This window comes from Neophocaena asiaeorientalis, unplaced genomic scaffold, assembly GCF_003031525.2.
Source record: "Neophocaena asiaeorientalis asiaeorientalis breed wild unplaced genomic scaffold, Neophocaena_asiaeorientalis_V1.1 scaffold64, whole genome shotgun sequence".
Lineage (NCBI taxonomy): Eukaryota > Metazoa > Chordata > Mammalia > Artiodactyla > Phocoenidae > Neophocaena > Neophocaena asiaeorientalis.
This window is the reverse complement of record NW_020185334.1, coordinates 881,637-897,325: the sequence shown is the minus strand read 5'-3', so window position 1 is coordinate 897,325 and position 15,689 is coordinate 881,637. Positions and strand designations below refer to the sequence as shown.

General features: G+C 39.2%; 1 protein-coding gene across 3 annotated transcripts in view; it reads left to right on the top strand.

Annotated features, from left to right (window-relative positions):
• The window catches only part of MACROD2 (mono-ADP ribosylhydrolase 2), a 1,936,537-nt gene that overhangs the window by 1,159,256 nt on the left and 761,592 nt on the right, over positions 1-15,689 (top strand). The gene's annotated exons all lie outside the window — the stretch shown is intronic.

Below are 15,689 nucleotides of genomic sequence, written 5' to 3'. Positions count from 1 at the left end.
TATTCTTTTAGATTGATTTTGGTCTTCCTAAACTAATACTCTGTAGTTGGGTATGCCACATCCCTTCTTAGTTCTATCAATTTAGATGGAAGAGTTCAGAAAATGTGGATCTAATCTATTTCCTTAGCAGTAGGCTGAGATGAAAGGGGGTCTCCTCTAGCTGGATTTGGAGGTATTTATTCACCTGCTTTTCTTTTGCAACATGCCCTACATTTATTACATCTCAATTACACCAGTAAAATAAAACTATGAGAAAAATGAGAGTGTAAATACCCAATCGTAAGTTAATTTGGGCAGAATCCCTTGGGTGTTTCAGATAGATGTTAACCTTGCCGAAATCATGGAACAGGAAGATAGTTAAACACTTGACTTCTTAGCAGGCTGAATGGATCAGCATTGCTTGCGAGTTCACAGAAGTGGTGGTTTTATTATTTGCATGAAGGAGCATTGAGAGTCAGACACATTTAGATAACCCTGGATGGTTGCTGTACTTTTCATGCATGATTATAATTATGAAGTGCCTTTTCCAATGTGAGTCTGCTTAAAATAAGACAACTTTTTTTCAAGCCAATTATACCGCCTTTTACATCTTTGCCTACTTGTTAACAGAGCTAGATATTTCATCTCACTCTTTGATTTTTAAAAATTTTCTCTTTGCAAATGAATCAATAAGTTAGACACTATTTTGTCTTAGAGGAGAAAGCTGAAGTTCAAAGAGGGAGCAAAGTAAGCTACTAAACCAGTTGACTCATTTTGTTCTCTAAAGGAAAATAACAAAATCAAAACACTGTGCACTTTCTGGGAATAATGAAAATTTTGTCAATGTAGCTTATTGATTAAAAGAGGCAAATGGGGCTGAAGTGCTAAGAAAAATGGATATGTATAGAAGTTTCCAACTTGGGAAATATGGACCTTGCGACGTGAAGAGAATATGCTAACAAATTCACTGACATCTCTAATGATTTTCTTGAAGTCCGTAAAAAGTAAGAAGAGACTAGCCCATTAGAAACAGTGTAAAAACATCACCCATCCTTTTAACAGAAAAAATAAACATCCCTAACTATGATGACCTTAAAATAATCATATCTGCTGTTACTGTACTTGCTACCATGAGGTAAAGAGTGGAAGAATTATCGACTAAGTTAAATTAACTTTTATCAGATGCCCTACAATGTGATACTCTAGTCATCCTGAGATTGGAATTAGGTCTATTCTATGTTACCATGTTTGATGATGATTTTGAGGGGTTAATTACATGTTGCTTGGATAAAATTAGCATGTGGTGGCACTAAACTGAAGTCATTGCAATATTAGTAAATAAAAATGGAGATGGAAAATATCTGCAAAATATGAAGGAAAATGTCCAGCTAAATTAATCACCACGTTCTTACATGGTTGACTGGAGTTGCCATCGAATATCTTGTCTCATATTCTTTAAAAAAATCTGCCTTCCTTACTTCTTTATTTCTTTTCTTTTTTTTATCGAACAATATTGATTTACAGTGTTGTATTGAATATAGTTCCCTGTGCTATACAGTAGGACCTTGTTGTTTATCTTGTTTATATACAGTGGTGTATATCTGCTAATACCAAGCTTCTAATTTACCCTGCCCCTTTGGTAACCATAAGTTTGTTTTCTGTGTCTGTGAGTCTGTTTCTGTTTTATAAATAAGTTCATTTGTATCATTTTTTTATACTCCACATATAAGTGATATCATATGGTATTTGTCTTTCTCTGTCTGACTTACTTCACTTAGTATGATAATCTCTAGGTCCATCCATGTTGCTGCAAATGGCATCATTTCATTCTTTTTATGGCTTTCCATTTTGTATAGGTACCACATCTTCTTTATCCATTCATCTGTTGATGGACATTTAGGTTGCTTCCATGTCTTGGCTATTTAAATAGTGCTGTTATGAACACTGGGGTGTGTGTATATTTTCAAATTACAGTTTTCTCCAGCTATATGTCCAGGAGTGGGATTGTTGGATCATATGGTAACTCTATTTTTAAAGGAAGCTTCATACTGTTCCCCATGGTGGCTGCCTTTCTTTCATTTCTTGCAGGAGGAAATGGGGCTTTCTACTTTATATGGAATGGAATGTCATGTTCTTGACCAACATTAAAAAAAAAATGATGCTAATGTCATCAAATCCTTGTCATATGGGGGGAAATGGAAAATTCTTAGAAATGTTATCATGACTGGATACATCTTTTATTGTACAGGCTTCCACTTTATAGACATTACTATAGATGGGGAGAGATGTCTGATATCAAAATCCTGGTTAGTAAGACGGAAAATAAAGTTAACTTGAGCTCATTTATATGCATGTCAAAGAAAATTTCTCATAAACCCTTTTATCAGATCAGCTTAGTGTGACCATGGAAAAGTCATGTCAGTATTTTGTAGCCTCCGTTTCCATATACAAAGAATCAGTAAATTATTACTGTCTAAATCATGAGGCTATTATGGGGATCAGTTGAAATAATAGATGTAAAATAACTGGAAAATGTATTCTCTATAAAAGTATTTGATAATATTACTTCAAGTGTAAGATATTTTCACAGTTTATGATTTGGCAAATTTAGGACATTGAGATCATTCTTGCTTTGATATTCTGAAACCCAGACCTCTAGACATTATCATTTCTTGATGTTTTTATACAGAAATAAATTGTCATGAAATACCCAGTTAGTATATTTGTAAAGGAAAATCTCAAGTTTTTCTTCCTCCTATGTAGGGAAAAATCTCATTCTTCCCTAGTGTGTGTTCCTTCCCTGTGAGTCTCCTTTACTACTCACACAGAACTGTTCGCTCATGACATTTCTGGTCACCAAATGTGTGGAGGTTTTTCCCACATTAAGCAATTATCTGCAACCCCACCTAGGTGTCCTATAATTTAACTCAGTTCTGACACTGTGTACCTGGAGATAGCGTCAGACCCCATAGATTCAGGGCTCAGTCCCACAAGACTGCCACCCCTCCCCCGCCCTTCACACACACCATTAAGATGCCAGTTGCAAGCTCAGGTTGTCACCTATGCTTCTGACCTACTAGCTATAGATTGGAAGGTCCAACGACCCTCTGCTTGGGTTCAATTAACTTGCTAGAGCAGGTCACAGAACTCAGGGAAACACTTACATACATGTACCAGTTTATCAAAGGATGTGATAAAGGATTCAGATGAACAGCCAGATGAAGGGATACATAGGACGAGGTCTGGGTGGGTCCAGAGCACAGGAGCTTCTGTCCCCGTGCAGTTGGGGTGGGTTTTTATCCTCCTGGTGTGGATGTGTGCACCCACTGGAAGCTCTCCAAACCCCAAACTATTGAGGTATTACGGAGACTTACTCACATAGGCGTGATCAATCATTAACTCCATTTCCAGCCCCTCTCCCTTGTCTGGAGGATGAGGGATGGGAATGAAAATTCCAAGCTTCTAATCATGTCTCAAGTCATCCAGAAGCCCACTCAGAGTCAATTCATTAGGACAAAAGATTCTTCTAGTGCTCTAATCACTTAGAAATTTACAAGAGTTTTAGGAGCCCTGTGTCAGGCATGGGATCAAAGACGAATTCTAAAACAAAAGATGCTCCCATGTTCTTATCACTTCAGAAATTACAAAGGTTTCAGGAGCTCTGCGCCAGTAACTAGGGACAGAAACCAACATATATTTTCTATTATCTCATACTACTGTGTTTATTTAGGCAGTTAAAACTATTAATGTTGCTAATAATGATTAATATCATCTTATTCATAATCATTAATAATATCATTGTTAATATTACCAACTCATGTGTGTACGGACAGCACAGAACATGCCACAAATCCTTATTGCTCAGTAGATGCACTGAATTGAATTAGATTATACTAATCTTGTCACCACATGCAACTGTCTTAAATTTGTAGTCTAATTTTTAACTTAAAAAAATACTCTTACGTTATCATGGTTTCTTCCACTATGTGTTGTTTTACAATAAAGCTACCAAAATAAATAAGGAGTAACTAGCTAAGGTGGGGTAGCAGATGTGTAACAAAGTGGCTATAAGGCAGTGTGGTAAATGCCATAAAGGGAATGTATTACTCTACTGGTCTGGATCAGCTAGGCTGTGCTACACCTACAAATAACCTCAAAATCTTAGTGGTCTACATTCAGAGACCCTGGCGTATTAGGCATCGCATTGTCTCTGGGCTCGGCTATTTGGAGCTGACAACCTCCTCAGCCATGGAACTTTGCAAAATCATGCATAAACTTTTTACCGTCTCAGATTAGAAGTGACACACATAATTTCCGCTTCCATTTAATTGGCCAGAACTATTCACATAGTCCTGCCTACCTGCAAGTGGGCCAGGGAAATGTCTGTGAATAAGTGAAATATTTGATGGTACCACTTTTCTGCCAAAATGAAGCCAAAGGCTTTGGGGTCACAGCAGAGGGGTCAGAGATGTCTGCTTTACTCTAATTTCTCTGAAGGAATGTATTCTTCAAAATTTTGCTGGCGGTAAACCAGATAATATGATCGTATATTTATTTAATAAATAATAAGACCTACTGTGTTCCAAGACATTTTTAGATATCTCCTAAGACCTAGAGGATATAATGTTTACCTTTAAATATATAATTTGTCTCAATCTCCTGACCATCCAGACAAACAAATCCAGACAAATCGTCATGTCCATTGTATGATTTGAGAGTACTCTCTTGTTCTCTCATCACTTTTAAATATCTTCCCATGGAAGCCTGAAATTCTGTAATTAATGAGTAATTTATGATGGTCAGGAATTGTTCTTTCTCTGCAATTTTCCTTTAAAATACAAATACTCAGGAGATCAGCAGATGATTAATTTCCTAATACCTTAATTTGAAGAAATTTATCAAATTACTTTTCACTTTGGCAGGATAAATTAGAGGACAATAAAAGTACCAAGCACTCAACCTGAGGGAGAATTGGAAGGGAGGTTGGGAGAAACAGGAAACAAAGTGGGGTACAAAGAAATTTCACTGACCTTCTAGTTGTGCTAAAAGGAGATACTTTTTAAATAGAGAAGAAGGAAAAGCAAGTCACATAATTATCTAGGAATAAGGTAGTTATTTGGTTACTGGATGTGACATTTGTGGATACAATATTTTGCTATGAAAAAAAATTATTCCTTTTATTAATTTAGAAGAAAAAATTTCCTTAAATTTTTCTCCTGTATCCATTCTTTTTGGTAACTTTTTAAAATATGTACCCACATGTTTGCTTTAGGTTGTAAAAGAATAAAAATAAATTAATCAATAAATCTAATGGTTCATTTTACAGTGGCAGCTCTCTTCTATGAATTATTAATTAGAACAACTTTATTAATACCAAGGATGTTTAAATTTAGGGTTTTAATCATGCAATCTCACCATAGAGAGTTTCAGGTGAAAAATCTGACCAATCTTTCCTGCGTCCTAGATGTGGTTTGTGCAAGTACCTTATTCCGTCCAACTTACTTCAAACATTGATTCAGTTATTTTCCTCCAACCATGAGTTCCCCTTGGGCAAAATTCAAATGTATGCAAATTTACTTTGGTATACATTCTTGACAACCTTGAGAATGTTGATTCCAGTGTAAGCAAAAAGCGTAAGTCACCATGTAGGGGATAACTAGAAATAGAATGAACTGGAAATGGACATAGGGAAAAAAATGAAAGAAAAGTCAAGGAGGGTGCAGATTTTCTCAGTAAAACATTGGAAAAGATAAAGGTAGATGTCAAAAAATAGATCCAGGTCTTAGAACCACAGTATTCTAATGCATGTAACTTGAGAAATGAATAATCAGTTGCTCATGAAGTCAAGCAACTGAATGATTTTGATTTCTAGGACAATGTTATGTCCTGAGAAAATGAAAAGGGTGTTGTGGCACTGGAGGAGGACTGAACATATACAGAATATCCTTTTGAATGTATATTAGCTAAAACATGCAAATGGAAATTGTTTATATTGGTGAAACCTCAGGGGCAGAGGTAGGGTTGAAGACAGGAAGGAAAAATTTCTGTGGAGAAAGGGCTGGTAAATAGAGGTTAATAATACTGTATCCATTATCACTAGATGCTGATGTAGAGTTATTAAAGTAGCATAGGTATTATCTTATATGTCATGCTGCTTTTATCGTTTTTTGTTTAAGTGAACATAGAAATATAAGGATTTTTATGTTATTATTGACCTCTATTTCTCTCTCTCTTTTATTATTTTTTTTTACAATATGATTTAAAATTTCTCAATGTCAAATTCTTTTACCACCAGGTTCAATTTTAGGAACCTAAACCATGCTGTTCAAAGTGATCTCTTCTCTCAGCATCAGTTAAAAGGCATAAATTCATGTTTGCCAGTGATATTAGGTATTCAAGAAAACTCCTTTTAACTGACAAAATATAGTGTACCCAGTTTGACATTCTTAGAGTGAAAACATGCAATAAAAAATAGATGTTTTTATTAAAATGATTAGGATGTGAAAATAAACCATATTTTATGTAGGTTAAAAAATGATTTTCCCACGAAGTATAAGTAATAATTGATATATGAATTTGGTAGTTTTCTGTGATTATGGGCAGACTAAAAGATAGCTGTTTGTTTGAATGGTGTATACCACTGTGGTTTCCATATGAGTGTGATGCTAAGTGATTTATGGACTGAAAACAATTGTAAATCTTCACTGGTAGGAAACATCCAATGCCCATAGAGTTGCCTCAAAGCTAGATGATGTTCCCTCCATGAGTCATAAGTTTTGAGAAGTAATACTTTCCAGTGGAAGAGATGCTGGACCTACCGTACCTCTAGGCACTGTGGCAGTAAGTAAGTTTGGAATTCTGCATTTAATTGTTTCACTGTGGTGTAGGTTTTCATTTTAAGACATAGTCAAGTGAATCTTATTTTCTTATACAAGTTCCCTTCTGAGAGGGTTGCCATGGCAATGAGTTCTCAGCCTCAAATTCTTAAATGCTGGTTTTATTTCATTATCTGAGTTTCCATTACAGGCCACATCAATCAATGCAATCCTTTCTACAAGAAGACTTCTGCAGCCTTAAAAAGCTGACCCTTTAGTTTGTTACCTCTGCTCCTCCAACTAACTTGATATCACAGTTTTGTTTTTTTTTTTTGTAGTCAATGTGTATATCATTTTATTTTATTTATTTTTTGACATTGTTTGAGATTTTATTTTAATCTGAAGACAACTGAAGTCATATTTTCAGCACTTTAAAATGGGATTAAATAATATAATTTTGTTATACCATGTAGCTTCCATGCAAAATAGTGTATCTGTCCCCATGTGTGTGTGTATATATATATATATATATATATGTGTGTGTGTGTGTGTGTGTGTGTTTGTGTCTATATCTATCTATATCTATATCTATCTATATCTGTCTATCTATCTATCTATCTATCTATCTATCTATATATCCTACTGGTTCTATTTCCCTGGTAGAACTCTAACCAGTACAGATTTTGGTATCCTTATATCTTTTTTCTTTGTTTGTTTTCACATGTTTATTGGAAACTTGGTGTGTTAGTTTCTGCTTTATAACAAAGTGAATCAGTTATACATATACATATGTTCCCATATCTCTTCCCTCTTGCATCTCCCTCCCTCCCACCATCGCTATCCCACCCCTCTAGGTGGTCACAAACCACCTAGCTGATCTCCCTGTGCTATGCGGCTGCTTCCCACTAGCTATCAATTTTACGTTTGGAAGTATATATATGTCCATGCCACTCTCTTATTTCTCTAGTGATTAATGATGTTGAGCATTCTTTCATGTGTTTGTTGGCAATCTGTATATCTTCTTTGGAGAAATGTTTATTTAGGTCTTCTGCCCATTTTTGGATTGGGTTGTTTGTTTTCTTCATATTGAGCTGCATGAGCTGCCTCTAAATTTTGGAGATTAATCCTTTGTCAGTTGCTTCATTTGCAAATATTTTCTCCCATCCTGAGGGTTGTCTTTTGGTCTTGTTTATGGTTTCCTTTGCTGTGCAAAAGCTTTGAAGTTTCATTAAGTCGCATTTGTTTATTTCTGTTTTTATTTCCATTTCTTTAGGAGGTGGGCCAAAAAAGATCTTGCTGTGATTTATGTCATAGGGCATTCTGCCTGTGTTTTCCTCTAAGAGTTTGATAGTGTCTGGCCTTACATTTAGGTCTTTAATCCATTTTGAATTTATTTTTGTGTACGGTGTTAGGGAGTGTTCTAATTTCATACTTTTTTTTTTTCCTGTACACGGGCTTCTCACTGTTGTGGCCTCTCCTGTTGCAGAGCACAGGCTCCGGACGCGCAGGCTCAGTGGCCACGGCTCACGGGCCTAGCCACTCCGCGGCATGTGGGATCATCACAGGCTGGGGAACGAACCCGTGGCCCCTGCATTGGCAGGGGGGCTCTCCACCACTGCGCCACCAGGGAAGCCCTAATTTCATACTTTTTTTTTTCCTGTACACGGGCTTCTCCCTGTTGTGGCCTCTCCTGTTGCAGAGCACAGGCTCCGGACGCGCAGGCTCAGTGGCCACGGCTCACGGGCCTAGCCACTCCGCGGCATGTGGGATCATTTGTTCCTGATTTTACTGGAAATGGTTTCAGTTTTTCACCATTGAGGACGATGTTGGCTGTGGGTTTGTCATATATGGCCTTTATTTTGTTGAGGAATGTTCTCTCTATGCCTACTTTTTGCAGGGTTTTATCATAAATGGATGTTGAAATTTGTCAAAAGCTTTCTCTGCATCTATTGAGATGATCATATGGTTTTTCTCCTTCAATTTGTTAATATGGTGTATCACGTTTCCTGGACTTGATTAACTATTTCCTTTCCCATATTAGGGAAGCTTTCAACTATAATCTCTTCAAATATTTTCTCAGTCCCTTTCTTTTTCTCTTTTTCTTCTGGGACCCCTATAATTTGAATATTGGTGCATTTAATGTAGTCCCTGAGGTCTCTGAGACTATCCTCAGTTCTTTTCATTCTTTTTTCTTTATTCTGCTCTGCAGTAGTTATTTCCACTATTTTATCTTCCAGGTCACTTATCCGTTCTTCTGCCTCAGTTATTCTGCTATCGATCCCTTCTGGAGTTTTTTAAATTTCATTTATTGTGTTGTTCATCATTGCTTGTTTCCTCTTTAGTTCTTCTAGGTCCTTGTTAAATGTTTCTTGTATTTTGTGTATTCTATTTCCAAGATTTTGGATCATCTTTACTATCATTATTCTGAATTCTTTTTCAGGTAGACTGCCTATTTCCTCTTCATTTGTTAGGTCTGGTGGGTTTTTACCTTGCTCCTTCATCTGCTGTGTGTTTTTCTGTCTTCTCACTTTGCTTATCTTACTGTGTTTGGGGTCTCCTTTTTGCAGGCTGCAGGTTCCTAGTTCCTGTTGTTTTTAGTGTCTGTCCCCAGTGGCTAAATTTGGTTCAGTGAGTTGTGTTGGCTTCCTGGTGGAGGGGACTAGTGTCTGTGTTCTGGTGGCTGAGGCTGGATCTTGTCTTTCTGTTGGGCAAGGTCCATGTCTGGTGGTGTGTTTTGAGGTGTCTGTGGCCTTATTATGATTTTATGCAGCCTCTCTACTAATGGGTGGAGTTGTGTTCCTGTCTTGCTGGTTGTTTGTTATAGGGTGTCCAGCACTGTAGCTTGCTGGTCGTTGAGTGAAGCTGGGTCTTGGTGTTGAGATGGAGATCTCTGGGAGACTTTCTCCATTTGATATTATATGGAGCTGGGATGTCTCTTGTGGACCAGTGTCCTGAAGCTGGCTCTCCCACCTCAGAGGCACAGCACTGACTCCTGGCTGTAGCACCGAGAGCCTTTCATCCACACGGCTCAGAATGAAAGGGAGAAAAAGTAGAAAGAAAGAGGATAAAATAAAATAAAATAAAGATGAAATAAAGTTATTAAAATAAAAAAAATTTTAAGTTAAAAAAAAAATGGATGGACAGAACCCTAGGACAAATGGTGAAAGCAAAGCTTTACAGACAACATCTCACACAGAAGCATACACATACACACAGAAAGAGGAAAAGGGGAAAAAATAATATATCTTGCTGTCAAAGTCCGCCTCTTCAGTTTGGGATGATTCGTTGTCTATTCAGGTATTCCACCGATGCAGGGTACAAGTTGATGGTGGAGATTTAATCCACTGCTCCTGAGGCTACTGGGAGAGATTTCCCTTTCTCTTCTTTGTTCACACAGCTCCCGGGGTTCAGCTTTGCATTTGGCCCCGCCTCTGCGTGTAGGTCGCCGGACGGCATCTGTTCTTCGCTCAGACAGGATGGGTTAAAGGAGCTGCTGATTCAGGGGCTCTGGCTTAGGCTGGGGGGAGGGAGGGGCACGGAGTGCCGGGCGAGCCTGCAGCGGCAGAGGCCGGCGTGACGTTGCACCAGCCTGAGGCGTGCCGTGCGTTCTCCCAGGGAAGTTGTCCCTGGATCCCGGGACCCTGGCAGTGGCGGGCTGCACAGGCTCCCCGGAAGAGGGGTGTGGATAGTGACCTGTGCTCGCACACAGCCTTCTTGGTAGCGGCAGCAGCGGCCTTAGCGTCTCATGCCCGTCTCTGGGGTCTGCGCTGGTAGCCGTGGCTCGTGCCTGTCTCTGGAGCTCCTTTAAGTGGCGCTCTTAATCCCCTCTCCTCGCGCACCAGGAAACAAAGAGGGAAGAAAAAGTCTCTTGCCTCTTGGGCAGGTCCAGACTTTTCCCGGACTCCCTCCCGGCTAGCCGTGGCGCACTAACACCTTCAGGCTTTGTTCATGCCGCCAACCCCAGTCCTCTCCCTGGGATCGGACCAAAGCCCGAGCCTCAGCTCGCAGCCCCGCCCGCCCCGGCGGGTGAGCAGACAAGCCTCTCGGGCTGGTGAGTGCTGGTCGGTACCGATGCTCTGTGCGGGAATCTCTCCGCGCTTTTCCCTCCGCACCCCTGTTGCTGTGCTGTCCTCCGCGTCTCCGAAGCTTCCCCCTCCGCCACCCGCAGTCTCTGCCCGCGAAGGGGCTTCCTAGTGTGTGGAAACCTTTCCTCCTTCACAGCTCCCTCCCACTAGTGCAGGTCCCATCCCTATTCTTTTGTCTCTGTTTTTTCTTTTTTCTTTTGCCCTACCCAGGTATGTGGGGAGTTTCTTGCCTTTTGGGAGGTCTAAGGTCTTTTGCCATCGTTCAGTGGGTGTTCTGTAGGAGCAGTTCCACATGTAGATGTATTTCTGATGTGTCTGTCGGGAGGAAGGTGATCTCCGCATCTTACTCTTCCGCCATCTTCCTCGAGACCCCTGTTATCACAGTTTTCCCAGCCAGTTCATCTCCAGGTACCCTCTTCTGCAGAGCCGTCAGTTTGATCTTCTCTTCCGATTTTTGGAAGCAACATCTAGTCTTGGTTTTCAGTTCTGTCGTTTGAAAAGGATGCTGCTAAGTCTCTGTGTCTTTCCTAGCTGGGGTTCTCACAGCTGTGTGGCTAATGATACTATTAATAAATAACAAGAATGAAAGCATCTTTACGTTTGTGCTTCACTTTACAGTTTACAGCAATGTGTTTCTATACATCACCTTGTTTGTTATTCGAATTCTCTAACTAGCTCCCTGTATTTCTTTGATTTTGCCAAGGAGGGGAGAAAAGGCTAAATGAATACTTTTCCTTCCTCTTTCTTCCCTATCTTCACCTTTTATGAGATCTCCTAGTTGGGCAGAGGGGTACGAAATACGTAATAATACTCTCATCAGGTTATTATTGCTGGGAATGACAAGTGACCAAGGATGGAGAGAAGAGATGAGAAGCAAGGAAAGCATGAAATGATGGTGAATTCACAGATCATGCTTGGGAAACTTATACTTCTAAACTCATATTTTCATATATGGCACAAGTTGTGTCTTCCAATGGCCACATCAGAGAGAGGATTTGAGTTAGAAGAAATCAGTCATTTAGCCATGAAATATAGTAATAAGAATAGCTAGTAATTTTTCATTTTGTGACAGGCACTGTATTTCACTCATTTAATCTCAGAGCAATCCTGAGACTCTGGGTTTTTCCCTTTATAGATAGGGAACGTGAGCCATAAGGACAATAAGTAAATTGCCTAAGGTCTCACCTCTAAGAAAAAATGGAGGTGAGATTTAAACTGAAGAAGTCTAAATCCAGTGGCTTTACCCACTGTGCTGTTCCTTTTTCCTTTTCTCTGCTGTTTTACATCTATCTGTCTCTCTGTTTTTTGTTTGTTTTTTTTTTTTTTGGTCTAAATTGTTCTCAATAGTACTGCCTTGTAGGGAGCATTTTGTGAGGGTAGTTTTGGGCAGTCACAATTGGGGGGTGCCAGTTCAAGGATGCTGCAACGTGTGGGCTGACCAGGCACATGTTGAGATAATGTTTTGCTGGACAGTCATGTAAGTAAAAACCTATTTATAAACAATAGTGTACATAAAAACAGTCTTTTTGCTCTTAATATATTCCTGAACGACCATGAAAGTTAAGGGAAGTTTGCACTTAGTTTGCTCAGAATTTTCCAAGAGTGCCTGAGAAAATCAGCCAATCATGATGACCATGCCATTTGCGGTAGCTGGCAATGCATCCCACCTGTTTGAGTCTGCGTTTGCAGATGTTCTCTTGAGGCTGATTCCAGGTAGGGAAGCAACTAGTTGACTGCTTCATCATGTGCTACTTTATTCATGATGTGTGGCATTAAGCACACCTAATCATACCTGAGCCTTTACACATTGAAAAACAGAATTTTACTATGTCACTTTCCTTTTATATCTCTTTCATATTACTCATGGCATTATGTTGATTTTGAAAATTGACGTATTTTCTTGACTTGGGTTCCCCCCCGGAAGCAGACCCTCAGAGAAAGATTTGCGTACAAATACTTCATTTAGGAGAAAAACAGGAAGCACTGGCAGAGAGTAGGGAATGAGAAAGCGACGGGAAGGCAACCAAAAGTCACATTTTCAAGCAAGTTTCCTCTGTGGGCAGCTGAGGTTCCTTCCTGCTGGGGGGCTCCAGGAGACCAAATAGAACATGCCTAGGAGTTGTCCCATCTGAGGGATGAGAAGAACTGGGCTGTTTATCTTCCACTTCCACCTCTGGTTGGCTGAGGACTGCTCCTGGGACATTAACTCCCCCCTCACTTCTTGCACGCTTCTTGACCAGACTGAGAGAAAGCCCTGAGGCAGAGGCACAGGAAGGGTGTTTGCTGGAGGATGCTGTGGGTGGGCATATACTGGGACGATGAATTCTTGGAAGATGTGAGTGGGGCACTGATACCCTCTGCCTGCTGCTTGTGGGTGAGTTATGCTACCTGTAGATGTCACCTCAGCAGTCAAGAGGGCTTTACAGAATATTTATTATAAAAAGGGCATGTTGGGTCTGATTGAATTGAGAACCATTGGCTTAAGTGAAACTGAGTTTCTGATAGAACAGTTTGCTAGACACAAGTTTTCTAAAGATTTTTATTCTTGAACTCAGCCATCCAAATTTTCTGCTTCTTTAAAGTATGTGCAATATAAATGTCATAAAGATGGTGATTAATGAGACTAGTGTCACATTCTATGGAATGCACGGAGTTATGAAAGTGAGTGTAATGCTTAGATAGTGGAGGAATAGTATCACAATATTATGTCACCTTGGTTAATTTTTTTCTCAACATTTCATAATAATAAACTTTGATTCATCATGCAAACTCCAAAAGAGTTGGCCACCTAAGGTTGGCTGTATGTAAAATCATTCATCAATTAGGAGACTCATACTGGCAGAGAGCAATTTGATTAGCAGGTTACCTTTGATTTTATTTCAATATAAGCAGTCTTTCAAATTATCTTCCTTAAAAATTTTAGAAAATACATTATCTTATATTTTCTTCAAGAGTCTTACAATATGATCAGTTCTTTCTGTAAGAGTGTTTGAAAAATTTTGCTTCATCTCATCTAACGTTGAAAGGATTATTTTTAGTCACTTGTACATTCTGCAGATGTATATCTACTAGAAAAAACCAAGGAAAATATGTTTAAAGTGAAAGTATAAAATAATTTGGCTAGATTTGTCAACTTGATTACTTTTAGTTCCTTTATCAGACTAGGGAACATTCCCAGGAAAATCATTAATGGTTTCTACAACAGTGTCTTTCAGAGGAAATACTAGCCCAGGACACTGTCAAAGAAAGTATATTACAGTGATATTTGTATGGAAACTGTACACAGGTTTGTAATGCAAGCTTTCGTCTTGAGTGTTTTATTTTTCCCTGACCTGAGCAGCAGTTATTAGATCACTGTATCATGAGGAAATAGTCAATTCAAAACACGGACCACAGAATTTGGTTTGAACAACGGGGTAATTTTGGCATATATCTAGAGGGTTAATAGTCTAGAGCAAAGGCAATGGCTTTAAACTGTCCATTTTTTCTTGCAAATGTTCAGATACGGTTTTTTATAGAAGAGCAATTTCAATGAATGGAATCTAAGCTATTCTTAAGCTGTTGAACTGAGACACTAAAAGAGCAAAACAAAACCAATAAAAATCTTAAAATAGAAATAAATCTGTCTGTATCAAGAAAGCTCTCTAGACTTGTTTATGTACAATTCAATAGAGTTGCAAAGAGGACTTATTTATTTATTTTTAATGGAAGCATCATGGTTTATTCAGTCAAGGGGAAAGAAACTAGGGGAAAGAGAGGGGATAGTTTAACATATTTGGGCTGGGTGACAAAGAGTGGAAGAACGACCTATATTACTCCTGGTGACACAGTGCTTCCATGCCTTCTCTCTCTGCCATCTCAGCCTTTTCTATTACAGTGTGGATATGAAGACCAGAGTTGAGGTATGAGCCAGGCAACATGGCAGATGGTATCTGGGGCCAACCACACACACCTGCTCTATGATAAAGACACAGGGGCAAGAGTGCCTGGCTAGTAGCTCATCAATTAGGTGATGAACAGCATCTGTATTTCTAAGTCAAAGCAGATGTAGGGCCAAATGAGACCATGATGGATATCATGAATAGGAAGTCACTTTAGAGCTCACATTGCTTTCACCCTAGAGGTGGCCCTTATCTCTTTGTATTTCGAGATAACACTTTTGTTTGTTTCATACATTTTATCATGGATCATACCTTAGAGGTTATTAACTTATAAATGTATTTGACATTCTATGAATCCTACCTATATCTCAGAATCTACCTTCTTAGTTTTTACCATTACTCAACACGTGAGTTTCATATATCCCATTTGTTTTTCTACTGTAGAAGAATTGAATATTCTCAAATAACACAATAAATACATTACACTTTTTGGATTAAAAGAGATGACATATGAATTTTGTAATGGGGATGGATGGGTATGTGGGTATTTATTACAGCCATCCCTCTATATCCTCAAGGGATTTGTTACAGGACCCCCACAGATACCAAAATTAAAGGATGCTCCAGTCCCTTATATAAAATGAGTACTGTCAGCCCACCATGTCCACCCACCATGTCTGTGGGTTCTGCACCCACAGACATGGATGGCCGACTGTGCACTGTTTCCTGTATTTTTTGTGCATGTTTGAAATTTCCCATAATAAAGCAAACTTGAATGTTTAAAAATATAAAAGGCAGTGATAAATATTAGTATGGGGCTTCCCTGGTGGCACAGTGGTTGAGAGTCCACCTGCCGATGCAGGGGACACGGCTTCGTGCCCCGGTCCGGGAAGATCCCACATGCCGCGGAGTGGCTGGGCCCGTGAGCC